At 36.3% G+C, this 15,963-nt stretch overlaps 1 long non-coding RNA gene across 3 annotated transcripts in view; it reads right to left on the bottom strand.

The window, feature by feature from the left end:
• Nucleotides 1-1,495: 1,495 nt before the first annotated feature.
• Nucleotides 1,496-15,963, bottom strand: part of LOC103161296 — a 73,443-nt gene continuing 58,975 nt past the window's right edge. For all 3 annotated transcript variants that reach the window (XR_004769161.1, XR_004769163.1, XR_004769162.1), the window contains 3 exons: nt 15,271-15,331; nt 6,409-6,515; nt 1,496-1,703 (listed from right to left, as the gene is read on the bottom strand). This is a non-coding gene — a long non-coding RNA (uncharacterized LOC103161296). The remainder of the gene's footprint in view (nt 1,704-6,408; nt 6,516-15,270; nt 15,332-15,963) is intronic.

Below are 15,963 nucleotides of genomic sequence, written 5' to 3'. Positions count from 1 at the left end.
GAGAAAGGGGAACACTCCTCCCCTGCAGCTGAGAGTGGCAACTTGTTCAGCCTCTTTGGAAATCAGTTCAGTGAATCCTTAGGAAAATGGAAATCAGTCTACCACAAGTTCCAGCAATTCCACTCTTAGGCGTATACCCAAAAGAGGCACATTCATACAACAAGGATATCTGCACAACGATCTTCATAGCAGCACTATTTGTAATAGCCAGAACCTGGAAACAACCTAGATGAGCCTCAACTGAAGAATGGATAGGGAAAATGTGGTGCATTTACACAATGGAGTATTACTCAGCGGTGGGGGGTGGGCAATAGAATCTTGAAATTCCCTTGCAAATGGATGGAACTAGAAGAAACCATTCTGTGTGGCGTAACCCAGTCACAAAAGGGCAGGAATTGTATATATTCACACATATGTGAATTTTAGACATAGATTAAAGGATTGCCAGCCTGCAGCACAGGCTGCCAGAGAGGCTGGTAAACAAGTAGGACCCTAAGAGAGGCATATATGGTCCCATGCAGAAGGGGAAAGGAAAAAGATCCCCTTCGGAAATTGGGAGCATGGGAGAAGGGAGAGGGAACGAAGAGAAAGAAAAGGGGAGAAGTGGAGAGGTGAGAAAGACATGATGGGACAGGGAGGTTGAGTTGGGGGAAGAGCGGAAGAGAGCAAGATAAGAGATAATATAATAGAGGGAGACATTATAAGTTCAAAGAGAAATCAGGAAATAGGGAAATGTCTGGAGATCTACAATGATGACACGCCTAACAATCTAAGCAACAGAGGATAGGGTACCTTAAATGCCCTTTCCTGATAATGAGATTGATGACTAATTTATATGCCATGGTATAGCCTTCATCCAGCATCTGGTGGAAGTAGAAGCAGACACCCACAGCTAAACCATGAACTGAATGGAAATCCTGATGCAGAGAAGAACTGATGAGCAATGGGGCCCAGAGCAGGCTGGTGAAACACACAGAAACAGCTGATCTGAACAAAAGAAAACTCTTGCTCCCCAAACTGACAGCTGGGAAACCAGCATGTGATTGATCCAGCGCCCCTGAATGTGGGTATCAGTGAGGAGACCTTGGAAATCTATGGGGCCTCTTGTAGTGGACCAGTACTTATCTCTACCATAGGAATGGACTTTAGGAGCTCATCCCACATGGCGGGATTCACATTGAGCCTAGACACAAGGGGGCTGGCCTAGGCCCTATCCCAGTGAATGTGATAGAAATTGAAGGCCCCCTATGGAAGGCCTCTCTCTTTGTGGGGAGCAGAAAGGGCATGGTTTAGGTAGGGTGTTAGTTTTTGGGGCAGGGGAGTTGGGAAGGGAGAGGGACCTGGGATTGACATGTAAAATAATTTTCTTTCTAATAAAAAAGGAAAGAAAAGCAAAAAAGAAAAAATTAAACAAAAAACATAAAAACAAAACAGAAAAGAAATGGTAAGACATATACATAAAATAATGATTTGAAAACATGGTCAGCACACATGCTAATACATGAAATATAAATATTTAATGGAGTTTCCCATTCAAGAGACTAATTATGGAAAATGATAAATACCAACTTATCCTTTACAATACAACAAAGTAGGTGTGGTGACTGTATCTTCAGTGAGAACTTCTCAGGATTTGGGGAGAACCTTCCATGCCTGAATCTGAGAATATCTTGAACAGGCTTGAGAGACTCAACATCAGGGTCCTGAAATAAAACAGAAATGTTTAAGCTCAAACAGTGAGAAACTGCAAATCAATACAGCTCTAAATGTGTGTCGTTCTTTAGTTGTAGTGGTCAATTCGTTCAAAATATTTTCAGAACCACTAGAAATCCTATATTGATAATAATGCCTTGAAAATAAGAACCAGGATACCAGAAAATGGAAATATTTCCCATCCTCTTGGATAGGTAGGATCAACATAGTAAAAATGGCAATCTTGGCAAAAGCAATCTACAGATTCAATGCAATCCCCATCAAAATCACAACACAATTCTTCACAGACCTTGAAAGAACAATTCTCAACTTTATATGGAGAAACAAAATACCCAGGATAGCCAAATCATCCCTATACAATAAAGGAACATCTGGAGGCATCATCATCCCTGACTTCAAGCTCTATTACAGAGCTATAGTCCTGAAAACAGCTTGGTATTTCACAAAAATAGATTGGTAGACCAATGGAGTAGAACTGAAAACCCTGATATTACCCCACACACCTATGAACACCTGATTTTTGACAAATAATCCGAATTTATACAATGGAACAAAGAGAACATCTTCAGCAAATGGTGCTGGCATAACTGGTTGCAGACGTGTAGAAGACTGCAGTTAGACCCAAGCCTATCGCCTTGCACAAAACTAAAGTCAAAATGGATCAAAGATCTCAACATAAATCCAGCTACACTGAATCTATTAGAAGACAAATTAGGAAATACCCTTGAATTCATCGGTACAGGAGACTGCTTCCTGAACATTACACCAGTTGCACAGACACTGAGGTCAACAATTTATACCTCCTGATACTGAGAAGCTTCTGTAAGGCAAAGAAGACAGTTAGCAAGACAAACGGCAGCCCACAGACTGGGAAAAGATATTCACCAACCTCACATCTGGCAGAGGGCTGATCTCCAAAATATACAAAGAACTCAAGAGGCTAGTCCCCCAAACACCAAAAAAACCCAATTAAAAAGTGAGGTACAGAACTAAATAGACAATTCTCAATAGAGGAATCTAAAATGGCTGAAAGACACATGAGAAAGTGTTCAACATCCTTAGTCATCAGGGAAATGCAAATCAAAACAACTCTGAGATACCATCTTACTCCTGTCAGAATGGCTAAAATCAAAAACACCAATGTTAGTTTTTGCTGGAGAGGATGTGGAGAAAGGGCAAAACTCCTCCACTGCTGGTAGGTGTGCCAATATTTACAGCCACTTTCGAAATCTGTATGAGACTCCTCAAGAAAATGGGAATCAGTCTACCACAAGATCCAGCAATTCCACTCCTAGGCATTTACCCAAAAGAAACACATTCATATAACAAGGACATCTGTTCAACCATGTTCATAGCAGCATTATTAGTAATAGCCAGAAACTGGAAGCAGCCTAGATGCCCCTCAACCGAAGAATGGGAAGAGAAATTGTGGTAATTTACACAACGGAGTACTACTCAGCAGAAAAAAAAAATGGAACCTTGAAATTTGCAGGAAAATGGATGGAACTCGAAGAAACCATTCTTAGCAAGGTAACCCAATCACAAAAAGACAAACATGATATGTACTCACTCATATGTGGACCTGCCTTATGATACATAGCAGTGACCATGCTTTATCAGAGCTGTTTTTAATGATGGAGTTCAGAATGGTTTCCTCCCTGATGATGACTGAGAAACTAATTTAAAAAAAATGGCGCCAAGTACCACAAGAGTAACAGAACTGTGCTGTTTTCTGGGATTTTGTTTTTTGCTTTGTTGTTGTTGTTTGTTTGTTTTTTTGTTTTTTTTAAATGGAGTGTGATGGATGTCTCCACAATTTTGTGCAAAGGACTACAGAACCTGGAAATTCTGTAGCTGCTCTTGATGCATAACATATTGCCATTATTGCTCTCTCTCTCTCTCTCTCTCTCTCTCTCTCTCTCTCTCTATATATATATATATATATATGTATATATATGCAAATTGAAACTCAAATATGTGATGAATCCAAGTTGTTTCAGTGAGTGCTCACCTGTACATGCAAATTTGATTTCATCTTTAGTAACTAGTAAAGTTATATGCTTGCCAATAAAAAGTGACACACTGGAAGACAAATGCCACACAATTTAATTTTATGTGTAACCTAGAAATGATGAACTTTTTGGAACAGAGAGCAGAATTGTGACTATTAGGCTTCAATGTGGGACTTTTAACAATGGGGAAACGATTGGATTAAAGATATAAAACTGCAGTTGGACAAGAGGCATGGACTCTCTGAAGTCTTGAGGTCTACCTAGAGCATGATAAATATGGTTGATAACAATATGCTATGTTTTAAAAGTTGTGAGATAGTATACTTTAAGTGTTCTCAAAACAAAAATGATGAATATGTGTGATATAACATGTTAATTGGTTTAATTTAGTCATATCGTTGTTAAGATACTGTATTCTCTATCATAATTGTGCATGACTTTATTTATGAACTAAATAAATGAATGAAAAAAAAGAAGTATACTTTCAGGCTATAGGTGTAGGTTATATTTTTCCATGTTTTTCAACCAGACTAGAGAAGACATCTTTTTTATGTGAAAAATAAAACTATGAGATACCTCAAAAAAAAAAGAAAAAAAGAAAAGAAGAACCAGATAGGAGCATTATTTTCACTTCGTATATATTAAAAGTAAGCTCTGAAGTATTAATAAACACAATACTTTCTAAGACGTGCAGCAAAAGATATTATTGCAAAGGAGATAAATTCCTATATGCACTCTTTGGTGGAGGGGCTAAATCAGTGTGTTTCTACGGGCTCCTAATCTGCCACATGACGCTGGAGAAATGAAAATTTCCTAAGGGTTTGAGAAGTAGAAGAAGAATAACAGAAGGCCTGGTATGAAATAAACAACTGAAGAATATACTTCTTTAAATTTGAGGTACATGGATGCCAACTGGAGTTTCATATGGACTTTTGACAATAAGTGTCTGTAGGTATGCTCAAAAGTATAAAACATTCTATTTTATATGGGGTAAACCAAAGAATACTTGGAAAAATATAACTTATCAAAGAGATTTGAAAAAAATTAGTTTATCAAGTTAACCACATACAAAGATGTTTAATGGGCAACCCTGAAAACATATAAAATTACTTTACACAGACATACAGGGTGTACTTCTTTACTTAGAAATATATATGCAAATAATATTTTCATACATGTAATATCAACTTATATTGAAAAAAGGATATGAAAGTAAAGGAGATTAAGGAGGCATGAATAGGAGGATTTCTAGGAAGAAAAATAGGAATAAACTATGTAATCATATTGTAACCTCAACACTTATTAATTTTTTAAATACAAAAATATAAATTGCTCCTTGACATGCTTTCCTGTTATTCATCTTTTGATAGCGAGACAGGAAAAATGACAATTCTATCAGGACAGGGCATCCATAAAATTAATAGAAAATTGCTCTAAATATCTACCTGGTGGACCATGAAGTTATTAGGTTTACAGATGGAAATGAGGCACACATATTACCAAAAAGCTCAAAGCAGCATAGGGAAAGACTTTTGATAGCTGCACAGGTATATGTTCCTTGCTCTGTCTGCCAGCAACTTCACTGAACATACACCATTCCCATAATAATTATTTTCGATGAACAAATATGAGGGACTGTTAAGAAAACTTTTCAAACATGGAAGCTAATGAGCTTCTTTAATAGTGTAAGTGAAATAGGGGCCCCAAGTCCAGGAAATGTCCCTTTTAAAGGAAATCCATGCATTCTCAGAAAATATATTTCCAAAAGAAAATGCCCTAAGCTGAGTTATGTAAGGAAACACCATTGGGACAGAATGACCATAAACAACACTTGTCTATCCAATTATTATTAATTCACCTCATATTGGGAATTAGGCAAGGAAACAAGAAGAGTGTGTAGGTCTTGGTGTAATATGTTATCTGAATAGGGGAATCCATTAAACTGCTAGCAGATGTGGACAAACTACAGGTAGTAGTTTGTAATGTTAATTCATCATTTACAAATATATACAAATACATAATTCAATCAACTCTGCATTTTTAATTACAATTCATAAAAGCCATTAATAAGGCATTACATTATGAATTACTTTTTTATTTTTTTACTTTTATTTTTGGAGGGTCAAGGCAGGGTTTCTCTGTGGAGCCCTACTGTTCTGAAACTCACCATGTATAACAGGCTAGCCTCAACCTCTGAATTTAACTGCCTCTGCCTCCCAAGTCTTCGGACGAAAGGAATGAACCATAACTGTTTTGCCAAAATGAATTCTTAACAGCACTTCTTATATAATTATGAAATTATATAAAATACAATCATTAAATTATAATAAAATCCAGTAAATTATACATTCAGATCCAACTCCAAGAAATGTCTTCCCACCACTTCCCTACACTGCCATGCTTACTACTGATCTCATGCTTTGGTGAAGCAGCATTTATTTAGAACTTCCATATTGCCCTGAAGCATTAGCTTTCTATGTTATAGAAGTCACACTAAATGTTGCTATACAAACAACATCTCAGAAAGGAACTGATTGGATCCTTTTAAACAAACACCTTCATGAGTACATATGAATAATCTAATTAACACAGTTTTCTCAATAAAATATAATCTCTACATGCACAAAATTCACTGGAACTTGTGGACCTGACTACTGTAAGTATTATCTGAGTCATCAGAGACCTTACATGTTGACCTTTCAACTGTAGTAGCAGGTGTCACCTCTCCTTCCATCATACCTTTCTTCTGTTTAGGCCCAGGCTGTGCAAATCATCCTCTTTGCGACATATCTTTACACAGAAGAAAGGGACAAAGATATTAATCTGGAAGCACAGTTGCCCAATTCAAGGATAGACTTGATTGTCTTCGGCTATATTGCTTCATCATAGATGCTCTCTGTGAAATTCTAATGGGGCTTGAAAGCCTCCCAGAATAACTTTACTACAGAATAATGCATTGTTTCAGTATTTTTTCATAGGAGCTCTTCTTCAACGGAAATCATAACAGCACAAGTTAGACCTCTTGCTTTGCTTATATGTTCTTGAATATCCTCCAAGATAAAATATCACTTCATGGACACTCTCTATATGTCTGGTTCTGTCACTTAAAAGGCAAAATAAATATTCTCCTAAGACTTCAGAATTCATCCTAATATGAAAAAGTACGTTCAGTCTTTTAATCTTGTTGAACATAATGCTCAGCAAAGCCATGAAAGGACCATGACACTCTCAAAGCCCTTGCTGTGAACACAGCACAAACAACTGGGCATCATACATGACTGTCTTCTTACTTAGGTCCCCCAATACATCTACTGTCCTGTAGCTTCTGACTTCCCAAGGGAATCAATTGTAGATGTTCAGTAGCCCTAAGTGCTGCATGAGCCAGGGCAATCAGAGAACGATGTGCATTTTATATATCAGTTTATGCATTCTGTGTCTCAAGCGTGAATAATAATAATATTTCTCATTTTTCTAGGCTTCCATAGCCCTAAGACTGATCTTGTTTGTCCCCTTGTGGCACAGATACAGAAGTCACCCTATGAAAGAGTCTTTTTTTGTTGTTTTTAGAAACTTGTTCATATCACCAAAATGTTCTATGTTGAATTATTTTTATTACAATGTCTCACATATCTGGTCTTAAATAAAACCTCTGGATAAAATCTTCCAAATAGGTATTAAAATGTATTAAAGGGAGTACTTATGTGGTAACTATTTGTATGTATAAATTATTTGCTTCCTAATTACTGCCTGATTCTCCCCATGGAATCCAGTTTTGCTGATCACTGGGACTCATCTATATTATTCCTATACTCTATGACACTTTTCCATATACTCAGCTAAACAAAAAATATCCTTTTCTTCTACAGTCCACAATTTATTTATGAAGTCTCACACCTGCAATATTATAACCAGTGTTAGCATGCATATTGCTTATTCAGATGTCCATGGAATTTATGTCCCAGATGGGTATGCATCAGAACAGACACCATGTGTACACACAAAAACAATGCCTAACATAGTACATGGTAGTGAAAAAGACCACAGTACTCTATTTCCCCTATGCATACACTCTGCCCATAAGGTGTAACTGGAGTGGCATGTTATTACACCCTTGTACATTCCATTACTGTAAAACTACTTGCCAATTTAATGTACATTCAAACAGTCATGTAAATATTACCTATGCAATGTGTCCTCCCTCATGCAACTTTGGGGGAATAATCCCTCTACACTCTATGATGACATTTTACTATTGTTGTTATTAAAATGGCAATTGGCCAAAGGATATGCAGGATTTTCATGGCAAAGAGAACACTGGGGAGAAGTTTAAAGTCAGAAGGACACCGTGATATGCAAATCTAGCTGACACAAAAGAATGTAATGAGGTAAAGAGGCCTCAGGGCAGCACATACATAAATGGAAATGAATTAATTTCTGAGAGATAGATAAAAAAGTCATTGACTTTTTGACCATTTTGCAATTAGTCTTAAGTTCCTGTACAGCTATATGGGGAGTGGTTTGGGGGACAGAAATGTCTACTGACAATTTTCTTATTCCCCACATCAAGAAGAACATCATTTTCTTTTACCAAATTCATCTGCATTATTTGTTCATACACCCCACTAACACAGTGCAATGAATAAACCAACATTTGGAAAGAGATGTAGACTATGCCTATGACTCTTAATTAATATGTTCAAAAGAGCAGACATATTTATTATACCACCAAGATAAGCTCTGGGAAAACAATAATTCTAATGATACTACTTACTCCACATAGATGAAATAATCACTGCAGTGTGAGCACTACCAACCAAATGCCGCAGCACAATGATTTTACCTACAAGAAATGATTTCTTTCCTGTAATAACATAGACAGAGCCATCATTCCCTCAGTTTTCTCACCCTATACACTCAAGTCCCAATCAGAGTCCCTGTAGAATTTGAGCATAGTTGCATAAAATAGGAGGGAGGGATAGGCTCTGAAATCAGATAACAGTCTTCTTACTTGGGCTGCTCTTCTACATATACTGGAACTAAATAATCCTACATAGGATGATCTTTCAAAACTGTCACAGCTAAATTCTCCAGGTCAACAGATGTATAAATTAAAAGATACTCCTATATAACATAGTAATTTAAAGCCACCTGTGGACAGACTTTGAATATCCCCCATAGAAGGCCTCCTCTTCCCTGTGGAGCAGAATGAGATTGGGATGGGGGTCTGTGGGGTCAGGGGAGGAGTGAAGCGAGAGGGAACTGAGATTGACATGTTAAAGAAGCTTGTTTCTAATTTAAATGAATAAAAGTCCATGGAAATGTTTAAATTTATCTGCCTACTTGAACTTAAGTTTAATGAAAATGGATGGACAAACTTGCAAAGGTTTGCAATAGGTGACTATAACATATAGGTTATAGAATCATAATGAGAATTGTGTATGCCTATCCTAGAGACAATTACTAGCTATGTGAACTTATCACCTGTCTTGGAATGAATTGTTAGCACAGATAACAAAACTGAAACTTTTTAATTCTGCCAGCAAAGTTAAGGACATGTTGCAGTCTGAATTTAGGCCATAGCTTTTTCCTTATTCCTCCACACGTTTTTCCTATGATTTCCTAACTGCTGTCCACATACACTTCAATATTTCATTAAACAATAAAAAAGCTAAAGATTCAGTACTTTAACAAGTAATACTTGCATAGAATATAGGTGGAATTTACTCAATAGTGTAATAAATAACTCAGGGGTTGAATTATGTAAATGAAAGATAAGTGACCATTGTCTCAAAAGATAATGAGGATAAAAAGAAATATGTAATTATACACAGCAAAGTTTTCCACTAAAATAATAATAATTTCTCAAATCTGAAATTATGTGAGGTGTTTAGAACAGGGATGTAGGAGGCTGAGACATTGGTTGCTAATTTGGAAGCGTAGTGTCATGAACTGTAGATTAGTGAAACCAGACACTACACATCCCTCCTAATAATAAAATCAAGAACCTAGATGGACAGTTACCACAGGTACTAAAATTACAGAACCAGTCTTAAGAGTCCTAGGACTTGACAACTTCCCTGCCTAAAACGACTTCCCACCTAGGCATATTTGATCAAAAAAGAAAAGTAACATTAGAATGAAAGTCAAGGACGATAAAGGCTGACCTTCTACATGTTCCTCCAGTATTCTTTCACCATAACCCCGAGTGCTTGTTCCTCAGCACTCAGGGTTCCAATTTAATTTCTGAAATATCCCTCAAGTTCAAATTTAATTTCTGAAATATTAGCAAGTAAGAACGTGTCTATGGTGTTCTACTCTGAGCCACTAAGATGTAGTAGACATGAGCAGTACAGAGGAATCTCTACTAAATGCCACATCACATGTGAGCCAAGCTTCACTCCAAACATTCACATTTACTACACGTTCCCAATACTTTGATTTTAGAATTTCTTACAATATTAATGTGGTAGAGAGAGTCTTTTAGGTCATTCAGCTTATATCTGTGCTGATATTAATTTGAATATTATATTGCAATATTAATTTGAACACTGTGGTAACATTGGTGCACAAATTTTGTAAATTCATGATCTTCCTATATTTCCTCAAACAACATCATTTTCAAAGCTTAACCTTTACTGGGTTACCAGAGGCCTGGCAGTTCAACTCCACATGTGAGATTTTTCTGATATCTCTTGTCAGTAAAATACACTTAGATACGGAGATATGGATATTTGAAAAGAACCTATAGCTGGAAAATTTTAAGGCAGTAAAATATCTATCCTACGTAATATATGTATCCATTAACACCCAGATCATTACAGAACTCATGCTCAGCACAGCAGCTTCGTTTAGCAGCAGAAGGATCCATTACAAAATCCACTGGTCAAAATGCAACTGATTGAGCTATGCCCAAAACCAACTGGTGAATAAAGAAAGAAAACCTTAACTCTACACTTGAGACTCAGATAATATTGTGGAAGAGGTGGCAGAAAGACTATCAGATCTGGAGGAATAGTATGTTTGCTGTGAGAAAGTGTCTTCTGTAAGAGACTGTAAATGTTCATTGACTAAACCTCAAAATAATACATGAAGATTAATAAAAATCAAAATGACACTTCACTTCCAGTTGAAATGCCAAAGTGGGTGGGAAAAACTCACAGGGTCTAACTGTTCGCTGAAGAGCTACCTGTAATGACATAGGCTAAAATATGATGAAGCTGACTTCCCCAGGGAGTGCCCTTTGATGGGACAGATGAGACAAATAATAAAGCCCTGAACATATGCATGCAGGCTCTGTGTGAAGAATATACAAATTCTGAAGCATTCCTCAGTTTTGTTTAGTTACACATAATTACATCTATGCGAGTAAATATTAATTAAAATAGGTCATGTGGAAGTTTTTCTGCAATTCTAGATATTTCTGTGTTGAATAATATTTGATGACCATTACCACAGACACTAACTTATGGCTACATGATTCCATCAGGTTCCAGCTTTAGGGATGCCAGATGCTGCTCTGTATTATTGGTCTAAATGTGGCTCCTAAACTTTTGACCTCCATAACTATAAAGAATACTACCTGAAATTTGCATGAATTTTATTTTACCTGAATTTTATTTTACCTGCAGTATGTGAAGCCATTATCAAATTGTCAGCCTCACACAGCTTTTTGCTATAGTTCTTTCCTTACAACTAAAGTATCTCTCATAGCTGAATGTCATCATAAAAGACATTTGCTGTAAACACTGAAGCAGCCATGTTTCCTCTGCAGCTGCTTACTGACACTTCAGTCACTGATATGGCTTCCCAGGTAGAAATCAAACATATATGTATCAAGCATACCTGTTACCAACAACAGAAAGATTGTTATCCTGAGATTTTTCCAATCACTTTAATTGTCCAGTTGACCTCAACTTAGTACTATGCTGCACAACAATCTCCATTGTCCATGCATCTACCATGACCCTCCTACTACTCTCTTATGAAGACAAACAAACTGAAATTCTACTCTGTAATAAAATAATAATTTGTGCAAATTAGCTTCAGTTTATTGTCTGTTTCTGCGGGGTGAAATTCTAATCACGCCCCCTTGGGGGCTGGCACAGATACTTTTATGGCCATGCCAACTTGGGCGAGGTCAGAGTGACATAGCAAGTCTTTAAATATCAGAGATGCACTCTTGAGGCCCTCTTTTCACTCTCCCACCTAGCTAAATGGACGAGCAGTCATCTGTTGTTAACCTGGTCAGTGGCTCCATTGCATAAGTACTTTCCTAATAAACCATCTGTTATGAATCTAGTTCTGATTCCATTTGTTCCACTTTAGGTTGTGTCATATTGTAGGGGGAAATGCTGACTATCCACTTGGGGACTGGCACAGGTGACCATGTCCATACCCACTTTGTGGCTATGGTGAGCATTTTCCCCTACATCTTTCCTATATAAGAACAACATCCTTGTTCTTCCCAAACAAAACTTCATTTTTTTTCATCTACACTTTGCTTCTACTCCCCCCAAAGCTTTTCATCAGATTGCCTTTTCCCAACAGGTGCTATAAGTTTTATATAGGTGCACAGACAGATGTCCCAGACTTCCTAATCTCTGTCTGTGTACCCCAGCCTGTCAACAAATTCATTTTCCCTAATGTTGAGCTTGCATAAAATAGTTGTAGTTAGTTAGTAGTATTCCTGAGAAGATACCTCAGTGAAAAACAGATATTTGGAGAAATACCAGTTGGAAAAGTAAAATAATCAGCCCATATTCAGACACCCACAAAAGACTGGATTTTCTCCTATTCAATATAATCAAATCTTTTTATATTAAACTGCAAAAGTCCAGTGACCAAAAAGTATAAAATATCTTACTATTCTAATTTTAAAGGTCTATTGGGACTACATAAATAACACTTCGACATTTACTTCTGCAAATCAGTTCTGTAAGGACTCAAGAAATAAACCTGAAGAAAACTAGAAAGACAAAGGATGATAATATAACCAGGAGATTATATATATATATATATATATATATATATATATATATATATATATATATATTATTCCCCTAAAAATAGGAGGTACATACAAATATCTTGGTCCATACAATTGTTTTCAAGGGGTGATACAAGAGTCTACTACAAAAGTACAGTCTATTACTCTATTACTATTGTACTTGGCTCTTCCAAGAAGTAAGAGGTAAATACCTTTCTCAGATATAACTGAATCTTAGATTTCCATGCACAAGAATTTGACTTGAATATGTCATACTTTTTCTATGAGGACTAGATTTCAGAGAAAATGATGGTGGTAGGAGAGCAGTTAGGGAGAAATGTGACAAGTGTCCAACCCAGTTACCATGCTTTTAAAAGACCAGCATGGCAAGATATTAAAGATGCACCAGAGGCCTTACAGCTTGTCAATAACTATATTATCAGCCTAATGGTATGCAATGCTTGCCTAACTTTAAAAAAATTTATGCCTAATAATTTAAAACATCAAAAGTAATGTGAGTGTTAACATCATAGAACTTAGATAATACTACCACTAATTTCATAAAACATTTTAATCACTAACTGCATTACAAATTGTATCATTATACCCAAAGAATAGTGTTAAATAAGAAACACTAATAGGTTTCAGTAGATTATCTTTGTGTGTGTGTGTGTGTGTGTGTGTGTGTGTGTGTGTGTGTGTGTTTGTGTGTGTGTGTGTGTGTTGTGTTATCAATAATAATAATGAAAGTGTCATTAATATGAAAGTGGGATGAGGAGTACACACAAAGGGTTGGAGAGATAGAGATGTGGAAATTATGTAAATACCTAAGCTTTCTATGAAGCACTTAATTTCTTAAAATAAACTGTAAGGCAATTAGAAGAAGATATGAATTCAGCAGAAAAGTAGGGTGAGAAAAATTGGGATGAAACAAACAAAACTCATTTTGTAAATGTTGTAAATGGAAAATTACACGTATTAAGTACAGAATAATATGTAATAAGGCTGGCATCACCTCAGATTTCTTGAGTCAAGTGGTACAGTTGCTTTTGCCTCAAAAACATGTGGCACTTTGGTAATACTCATGTGTATATGGTTGATTCCCTGACTAATTTTTAAAATATTTTAAGGTTTTTTTCACATTGAGCCTCGGACCATTCTTTTGCTTGTTAAGTATTTTATCATTGAAGTATACTCAAATAGGTTACAGAAATTATTTTAAATATTTTAAATATTGATCATAAAAGAAATCCTAGCAATCATTTCTGGAAAAATTCTAGTAAGTTTCCCAGGCTGAGTGTCACCCAACCAGTAATCATAGAACTTGGGAGGTGGAGGCAGGGGGAATAGTAGTTCAAAGCCAGCTTCAACAATGTAAGTTTGATGTGCCTTGGCTGAGATACATTTTGACACTTGAAACTCAGAAAACAACTGTTAAAATTCATTGCAATGTTGCTAAAATAATGAAGGTCCCTGGTTGCTTTTGACAAAAGAGAAAGGGGCTAACATCCCCAAATCTGTTTTTGGTGACTATGTTTCTCTTCTGTTTAATATCCTTCCTAATTAAAAAAAAGAAAGATTAATCTATGATGACAAAATACCCAACAAACAAGGTCAGGTATACAACTGGAATTTCATGAAATTAAATGGAAAGTTATACCTAGAATCTAAAAGGTAGAGTGCTTTCCTAAGAGTTACAAAGGAAAACATACAGATGGACAGCACATCACAGAACATTTAGAACACTATGCTTAGGGAAGTTTGTGGAGAAAATGAACATTAGGTGTTTCTGTGGCAAGAAATATAAGCTACATGTAGGTTGAAAGAATATCATGTGATTTCCATAGAAATAGTAAGACATGTATGAATGTACGTAGTTAAAATATGGTAAACATATTATGCAATGTTTGTTTGATATCCCTGGGAAGCCAAACCTTTTCTGAGGGATGATGGATGGAGGGTAGATCTGGGAAACAAAATGTATATGTACAGAACTATAAAAATATCATTGAGTTTTCTACACATGAAACTAATAGTGAAATAGAAAAGGAAGAAAGACCCTCAAATTACAATATAAGAAAGTAGGTGCGCTGTTTGTGTCATCAGCAAAAACTTCTCATGAGAAGTCAGAGAAGGACATTCTAAGTTCCTCAGTCTGAGACCATCAAGAGCAGGATGTGGAGGTCATATGTCAACATCATAGAAGGAAAAGGATCATGTTAAGAAGCAATAGTTAAGCCAGGTGTTGGTGGCAAACACCTTTAATCCCAGCACTCGGGAAGCAGAGGCAGGCAGATGTCTGTGAGTTCGAGGCCAGTGTGGTCTCCAGAGTGAGTGCCAGGATAGGCTCCAAAACTACACAAAGAAACCCTGTCTCAAAAAAAACAAAAAAAACTAATAGTTATTAATTATATATATATATATATATATATATATATATATATATATATGTATGCTTAAACAGGAAATCATTTTTCTTTGATTATTAAGATCAAATGAGGATAAAATATCAAATTAATACATAAATTATATTGATATTAATAAAAATGCAATACTCACAAGTAATGAACAGATTGGATGAAGTGGACATTCAGGTTGCATTATGAGCCATTCCTTTGTCCTAATTATCAACGAAAATATAGAATATGTACAAAACCACAGTAAATTTTGTATCAACAAAACTCTTCTGAAATTGAAAACAAAATCACTGAATTCCGATTATATTGCTTGTTTTCCAAAACTACTGAAATGTTACAATCTGCCTACACGTACACACCCAGAGAGTAAGAGAGAGGGGGGGAAGGAGAGAGTGAGAGAGAGATACAAAATTGTTTGGGATAACTTTCAGGTTCAAAATTATCATATACATATTATCATTTAACTCATGTAATAAATGCCAAAAGGCATCTCACGGTTTCTTTTTCTATTTCTCTAACTTTTAAACTTTTACAAAAGAACAACACTTTTGATGCTGAAACCTGATAAGGCACTTCCCGTGGTCTCTCCCATCACCACAGGGGACACAGGGATCCTTCTCTCTGAACCAACAACTGACTCATCTGCCAGTTCACTGCAAACTGGTCACATTCTATCAGCAAGAAGGTGAATGTCCTGCAGCCCACAACCATGGGGGACCTTGGGAATTGGCTGTCAATGCTGCCTGCTGACAAATCTCTGTTATTCTTTAATCATTAACTCAGGTAAAATCTTTTCCTTTCAAGAACTCTAATGCTTTTGACAACTGGTAATCTT

This window comes from Cricetulus griseus, chromosome 3 (assembly GCF_003668045.3).
Source record: "Cricetulus griseus strain 17A/GY chromosome 3, alternate assembly CriGri-PICRH-1.0, whole genome shotgun sequence".
In the NCBI taxonomy this organism is placed as follows: domain Eukaryota; kingdom Metazoa; phylum Chordata; class Mammalia; order Rodentia; family Cricetidae; genus Cricetulus; species Cricetulus griseus.
Note: the sequence above shows the minus strand (reverse complement) of the source record. Positions and strands in the feature narration are given on the sequence as shown.